The sequence below is a fragment of the Aegilops tauschii genome, chromosome 6 (genome assembly GCF_002575655.3).
Source record: "Aegilops tauschii subsp. strangulata cultivar AL8/78 chromosome 6, Aet v6.0, whole genome shotgun sequence".
In the NCBI taxonomy this organism is placed as follows: Eukaryota; Viridiplantae; Streptophyta; class Magnoliopsida; order Poales; family Poaceae; genus Aegilops; species Aegilops tauschii.
The window spans coordinates 485,216,689-485,224,587 of NC_053040.3; the positions used below are offsets into that span (position 1 = coordinate 485,216,689).

The 7,899-nt window shown below is 44.0% G+C and overlaps 1 pseudogene; it reads left to right on the top strand.

Moving 5' to 3' along the window:
- The first annotated feature begins 5,010 nt into the window (after window positions 1-5,010).
- Window positions 5,011-5,872, top strand: LOC141026324 (uncharacterized; annotated as a pseudogene).
- Window positions 5,873-7,899: the final 2,027 nt, after the last annotated feature.

Genomic DNA, 7,899 nt, shown 5'->3' on the forward strand with positions numbered 1-7,899 from the left:
TAGCTCGAGAAAGTGCGCCACTTCTCCCTTAGAGCCCATCTATCTAAACGGGTATAAAAACAGAGAAATAGGCTCATTAAGTGAAGTGAGAACAGAACTCGATCTTTGCTAGGCGTGAGAAGAAGATATCGGTCCTTTGGCCATCGGGAGCAGTGGTAAAGAAATCCTTTGAATGGATCAGTGAGTTCCGGCACGATTGCTGGAACGAACGGAATCTACGGGAACGAGATCTTTCTGTTGGCACGATATCTTTCAGGAACTGCGGTAATCCAATCCTTGAGCTAAGGACGAATGCTTGATTTGCAATCTTTCAAGACGATTTTATTGTAGCAGATGTGGAATCCAGATTGGCATAACGGGTTCTACGTGAAGTCAGCCGTTCGTCATCATTTGAGGGTTCGGGTCGGGATCATGGCCATAAATCGCGACTTTTTCCACTAGAGCGAATAGCATTCTTCGAAACAGGCACAGGACACTAGAGCGAATAGCATTCTTCGAAACAGGCACGCACAGGACTTGAAGCAGAATCAGAGAGTGATCCCTTTCCAACAGACTGATCGAATTCCAGTGATACACTACGCCTGGCACTATTCGTCACATTAGTAGTTAAGTTACTCATTTGTTACGAACAAAGAGACGCTAGAGATTCTATGAACTTCAGATCGATGCCATTCACTAATCTCAATCGTCTTTCTATGGATTTCTGGGCCGATGGGCGATAAACCTTAAAAGTAGCTGCTACGGGCTCTGTGGTGCGTCTCAGAGCCCTTCCCCATGGGGGGTTCCCGTTCTGCTAATCTTGCTATCTTCCCCAGGTTTGCTCATTTCGATTGGAACAAGAAGTCCGTATTGGTATTTCTTGGTATTGGTAGCAGATGTTCAGCGGTAACAAACAGTAGCTGCAAGTAGATCATCTCTCTTTCTTTCGTACAAGTAGATCGTTGGGATGAGATCTGTAGTCTAAGAATCGGTTCATAGGAAAGCACGCCTTGCAGTTGGCATCGGTAGAAGATTTCCGTCTTGTCCCTCGGAGTGGAGCTAGACTCACTTCCTTTGTTCTAGACATTATACGTTACTCACTGAGGAAGAAGGGAGTAAAGTATCTACACTCGTATCGGATCTGGAGATCTGCCCCGGGATGGAAAGGTATCGATCGACCAAGAACTTGTCGAATTTCTTTGACCTCGGAGCCCGTACAAGCTCTTCTTCCACAACCATATGTGACCTCCCCGAGTTTCGAACCCCTCGCCCTCTAAATGTGGATCTCCTCCTCGTTGTTGCCGTGGAGAGACCTCACATCTAGTTGAAATAGATGCAAGTAAAACTTTCTGACAGCTATGTGAGCACGGATCTTTCCATCATAAGAATAGGGCTCTGGCAATAGATCAAAATCACTAGTCCATTCTGATTCGGAAGATAGGGCTGGGCTGGCAGGTTCTAGTTTGTTCGCACAAGAAAGAGAAAGAAGTGCCGGAGGCAGCACTGGACCAAGTAAAGGTGCCGGATACGTCTCAGCTCAGCTTGAAAGGGAATGTGTTTCTGGGGAATCGTACTTTTGATTCTCAGCTAAAGCCCACCCTTGTAAAATAGCATCTACTTATGATCCGCCTAATTTGCAATCTTATGATCCGCCTCACAATATGATAAGAAATAATCCACCCAGGACCAGAAACCAGACAATAGCTTTGTTTCACGACGAATCAAAAAAAGCGGAAAAGCCATGATGTTTCCACTCCATTTTCATTACTAAGATGTATTACGTCAGGATCTGTTGCTCAAACTGAATCACGCCAATGTTATGGAAGTTCCTGGATTGTTTGAAATAAGAGTAGTACCAAAAGCTGCCTCTGATTTCAGAATCCAATTTGGAAAATTGGCTATGGAGATTTTGTGCGGTCAGAGATTCATACAGACACAAAGGGGCCCCTATTTTCAAGCAGGAAAGTCGTTTCGATCCAATCCATTCTTGGGGTCCGAAAAAGACACTGGATATGTCAGTGACTTTGCACGACAAAGCGTTCTCCGAGGGCATGGAATGTACCATTTTTTGGTCAGAATCTTTACAGTAATGTCTATGTTGGATTCTCCGGTCGAAATACGGGAAAACTCCATCAAATTCTTTATGGAAACGGAGTTTTGCGAATTCTCCCCGGAACTGGAAGATCATTTCGAGATCTTCGAGCATATTCGAGGGTTCAATGTGACTATTGTCACTTCGGCCAATACAAAAGATGAGACTTTACTACTGTGGAGCGGCTTTTTGCTAAAAGATGAGGGGGAAACTAAGTAAGATGCCGGAGAAGCGACGAAATATACGAGATCACAAACGTAGATTGCTCGCGGCTAAATATGAATTGAGACGAAAGCTTTCGAATTTTGTAACCCGATCTTCCGTCTGATATGCGGGACAAACATCGTTATAAGTTGTCCAAGTTGCCAAGAAAGAGTTCAATGGCACGAGTAAGAAACCGAGGTATTTTCACGGGTCGCCCTCGTTCCGTAGTTGAGTTCTTTCGCATTTCTCGTATCGTTTTTCGTGGATTAGCATCTCGAGGTTCTTTGATGGGCATAAAGAAATCGTCTTGGTAGCAACCACCAAACCAATAGAACAAAGGTTAGCTCTGCAGCTAGTCCACAAGCAAGGGTTGTAGGTCCATTACCATCCGGCTCCCGACCGAAACTAACGGAGTCATCCCAACTCTCGGATCGGAGATGCTAACGGGACAGGAATCGAAGTGGGGGACCTCTCTACCGCACCTGTCTCCCCAGACATAGACTACGTAAAGGGTAGTACTCTTGGAAAGAGAGAAGATCACCGCGTGAACAAAATCCAAAGTAACGAATGTCACTCCCGAGGGATCGACCACTATCATACATGAAATTTTGCATAGAATGATTGTTCATGTTCACGCCGGAGTGCTGAGGTTGTTCCCACCATTGAAGTCAGAGTCTGGGTGTGTTTTTCTTACTAATACGGAGAGGGTTCCGAATGATAAAGACCAATCAAAAACTTCTTCGTTTCGTTGGTAGAACCCACGCCAACTCTTTTCTCTAAATAATAGAGAGATCTTTTGATAGTCTCACTTCTATCAATGCAATGAAAGAACTATCCCTTCCTATTTGCTTGTCCTAATGAGACAAAAAAGAGCCTCCTTCTTTACCACTTTAGGGGATGGGGGTGAAGGGGGGTTTACATACAACCGGGGCAAAGTGGTTTATGATTGAATCTCAGAGGCATTCTTATCATTTGGTAGATCCAAGTCCATGGCCTATTTCGGGTTCACTCGGAGCTTTGGCAACCACCGTAGGAGGTGTGATGTACATGCACTCATTTCAAGGGGGTGCAACACTTCTCAGTTTGGGCCTAATATTTCTCCTTTATACCATGTTCGTATGGTGGCGGGATGTTCTACGTGAATCCACGTTGGAAGGGCATCATACAAAAGCTGTACAATTAGGACCTCGATATGGTTCTATTCTCTTCATAGTCTCGGAGGTTATGTTCCTTTTTGCTTTTTTTGGGCATCTTCTCATTCTTCTTTGGCACCTACGGTAGAGATCAGAGGTATTTGGCCCCCAAAAGGGATTGGGGTTTTAGATCCTTGGGAAATCCCTCTTCTTAATACCCCTATTCTCCCTTCATCCGGAGCTGCCGTAACTTGGGCTCATCATGCTATACTCGCGGGGAAGGAAAAACGAGCAGTTTACGCTTTAGTAGCAACCGTTTCACTGGCTCTAGTATCCACTGGCTTTCAAGGAATGGAATATTACCAAGCACCCTCCACTATTTCGGATAGTATTTATGGTTCTACCTTTTTCTTAGCAACTGGCTTTCATGGTTTTCATGTGATTATAGGTACTCTTTTCTTGATCGTATGTGGTATTCGCCAATATCTTGGTCATCTGACCAAGAAGCATCACGTTGGCTTTGAAGCAGCTGCATGGTACTGGCATTTTGTAGACGTGGTTCGGTTATTCCCATTTGTCTCTATCTATTGGTGGGGAGGTATATGAAAGAAGGGAACGAATAAGTGGATTGAGGAATAAAAGCTCGAAGACAAAGAGAACTTCTCCGGGTAATTGGATCGCCCCGGCACTGTGGTTTAATGAGCGGAAAACCACTAAAAGCACAGGCCATGTGCAGGAAATAGCGGTCCTAAAATGAGTCTCCCCCATGAGCATTTTTCATCACGATATCTTTTTCTTCCTCATTCTTATTTTGGTTTTCTTTCAGCTGAAACTCTACCTAATGGTTCAGATTCCCCGGGTCCATGGGTCCATGGCCGCTTAGCTTAGACAGCCTTGTTAGAGACATGAATGCGGGGTTCGGTTTCCAATTGATTTGTATTCACCGGGACCTCCCCTTATTGGATTTTCTCCACTTTTCTAGTTGCTGTGGAAAGAATGTTGAGCAAATGAGTTTAAGGGGTGGTTTTCTGTTTACTTTTTTTCAGCCTACGTCGTCTCTCTTCCAGAACCTCACAATCATCAGTGTCTGAAGTTTCATGATGAATATTGGTTTCACATTTTATTGCTTACGTGAGGAAATATCAATTTGGAACTCGAATTTGTATTTGAGTTATGATGAGGAGTGAGGTAGATTCGCATTGTTGAAGAAAGCGAAGAAAAAGGATGCTGCTATGGCTTGCTTGTGGCTCTTTCTTCTATTGGCTAGTCTCAGGCATGATAGTTTCAATTTCTTTTGGAAAGCAAGTGCGGCTCAGTCATAAGTGTTAGTAATAGCATGAAGTAAGTTGTCGGTAGCCGGCATTAGGTAAAAGGAAAAGCTTCTCAAAAGCATCCAGAAATATCATAGAATGGTGATCGAGATCACCTTCACGGGAATCATCCTTTGCAAATTGGGGGAAGGGAACCAATCAAGTCACCAAGAAGTTCCCGAAACTTGGTTTAGTATTAAGGTTCTTCTCTTCCAGCGTTTAGTATTCAAGTTCTTCTCTTCCAGCCCCCTGGCCCCTCTCTGATAAGTCAAGTTTTCAAAACGAAAAGCAAATGACAAATCTGGTTCGATGGCTCTTCTCCACTACCCGCTTTACTACTTTCTATTTTTTCTTATGTATTAAGTTTCCCTTAATATATAATTTTATATTACTTTCGATTTGTATATTTGTATTCCTTTGTCGTTTTATATTATGCCTAATACCAATTTGCAATCTTTTTAGTTCGTGCTTCGTCGGCTCCTCCTTTCTGATCACTCTCCCGCCGGAGATTCAAGACCCCCAGGCTCTAGCTCATTTAGCAGGGCTAAACTTCTATCTGAGTCTTTACGAGCAGGATCCGGGATGGGTTACGTTCATTCAGAACGAGCTTAATCACAATACCCCCCTGGAAGACATACCTGGGCGGCTTAAGCTCTTCCTAATGGAAGAAAAGCTCTCTTCTATGCGACAAGATGTCATTCAGGAATTTGTGGCGCTTTATCAAAGAGTAGGGCCTTATCTACCGATCGAGCCCTACTTGGTCGATGAAGCGCTTCGTTCCTATCTGGACCATATTCACGCAACTGATTCTTTCACTGTTCTCCAAGCGTCTTATCAAGATCTGCGGGAGAATGAGGGAGGATCCGTTTTCTTTCGAAATGCTGTTTCCCACAACCGGGATCTCCTTGAGGCGGAAAGCTCCGCAAGGAGGTGCCTGGAAGTGGAACAGAGGATCCGGTGGGAAGAAATCCCCAAGAGCAAGGCAAGTCTCGAAAGAGCTGAGCACGAGCATGCTCTCGACTTGTTTAAGTCGGAGGATCTTAGAAGGGAATTAGAAAAAAAAGAGCGGGGTAGCTCAGTAATTCTGATTCTTTTCTCTTCCAGCCCCCGGGCCCCTCTTTCTTTTCTCTTCCAGCCCCCCGGCCCCTCTTTGATAAGGAAAGTTTTCATTTCTCAAATAAAAAATGACAAATATGGTTCGATGGCTCTTCTCTACTAACCACAAGGATATTGGGACTCTCTATTTCATCTTCGGTGCCATTGCAGGAGTGATGGGCACATGCTTCTCCGTACTAATTCGTATGGAATTAGCCCGACCCGACGATCAAATTCTTGGTGGGAATCATCAACTTTATAATGTTTTAATAACGGCTCATGCTTTTTTAATGATCTTTTTTATGGTTATGCCAGCGATGATAGGTGGATTTGGTAATTGGTTTGTTCCGATTCTGATAGGTGCACCTGACATGGCATTTCCACGATTAAATAATATATCATTCTGGTTGTTGCCACCAAGTCTCTTGCTCCTATTAAGCTCAGCCTTAGTAGAAGTGGGCAGCGGCACTGGGTGGACAGTCTATCCGCCCTTAAGTGGTATTACCAGCCATTCTGGAGGAGCAGTTGATTTAGCAATTTTTAGTCTTCATCTATCAGGTATTTCATCAATTTTAGGTTCTATCAATTTTATAACAACTATCTTCAACATGCGTGGACCTGGAATGACTATGCATAGATTACCACTTTTTGTGTGGTCCGTTCTAGTGACAGCATTCCTACTTTTATTATCACTTCCGGTACTGGCGGGGGCAATTACAATGTTATTAACCGATCGAAACTTTAATACAACCTTTTTTGATCCTGCAGGAGGGGGAGACCCAATATTATACCAGCATCTCTTTTGGTTCTTCGGTCATCCAGAGGTGTATATTCTCATTCTGCCTGGATTTGGTATTATTAGTCATATCGTATCGACCTTTTCAAGAAAACCGGTCTTCGGGTATCTAGGCATGGTTTATGCCATGATAAGTATAGGTGTTCTTGGATTTCTAGTTTGGGCTCATCATATGTTTACTGTGGGCTTAGACGTTGATACGCGTGCCTACTTCACCGCAGCTACCATGATCATAGCTGTGCCCACAGGAATCAAAATCTTTAGTTGGATCGCTACCATGTGGGGAGGTTCGATACAATACAAAACACCCATGTTATTTGCTGTAGGGTTCATCTTTTTGTTCACCATAGGAGGGCTCACTGGAATAGTTCTAGCAAACTCTGGGCTAGACATTGCTCTACATGATACTTATTATGTGGTTGCACATTTCCATTATGTACTTTCTATGGGAGCCGTTTTTGCTTTATTTGCTGGATTTTACTATTGGGTGGGTAAAATCTTTGGTCGGACATATCCTGAAACTTTAGGCCAAATCCATTTTTGGATCACTTTTTTCGGGGTTAATCTGACCTTCTTTCCCATGCATTTCTTAGGGCTTTCGGGTATGCCACGTCGCATTCCAGATTATCCAGATGCTTACGCCGGATGGAATGCTCTGAGCAGTTTCGGTTCTTATATATCCGTAGTTGGGATTCGTCGTTTCTTCGTAGTTGTCGCAATCACTTCAAGCAGTGGAAAGAACCAAAAATGTGCGGAAAGTCCTTGGGCTGTTGAACAGAATCCAACCACACTAGAATGGTTGGTACAAAGCCCTCCGGCCTTTCATACTTTTGGAGAACTTCCTGCGGTAAAAGAGACAAAAGGCTAAAAAAAAACCTCTCCTAACTATGAAGGAAGTTTCATAGAGATAGGTGTGGGGAAATAAGTTCTTCATTTGAAGAGTTAGTTGGATGGCCTACCGGCCCGCAGATTAGGTTGGCTTTTATCGCCAACTGAACTGCGTAACCAAAGCGATTCCTTCTTGGTGGAGATAGCTGGGTCCTGGTCCAACCTAAGTCAGTTCGAACCTGACGGGTCGTTCGTTCGTGTGGAGAATCTCTCTCCTTACTCAGGATTTCTTTATCTTCGAGGCGAGGCATATTCATATGTCGAAGAAGGGGGAAGTGTCTCCATTTACGCTCATAGAACCCGGAAAAAAGAATATACCGTCGTTTAAGGACCAAGGATGCGATGTGAGAAGCGTAGGTCGGAGTAGCAGGAGTATGCGACAAGCAGTTGCATGTTTGATGT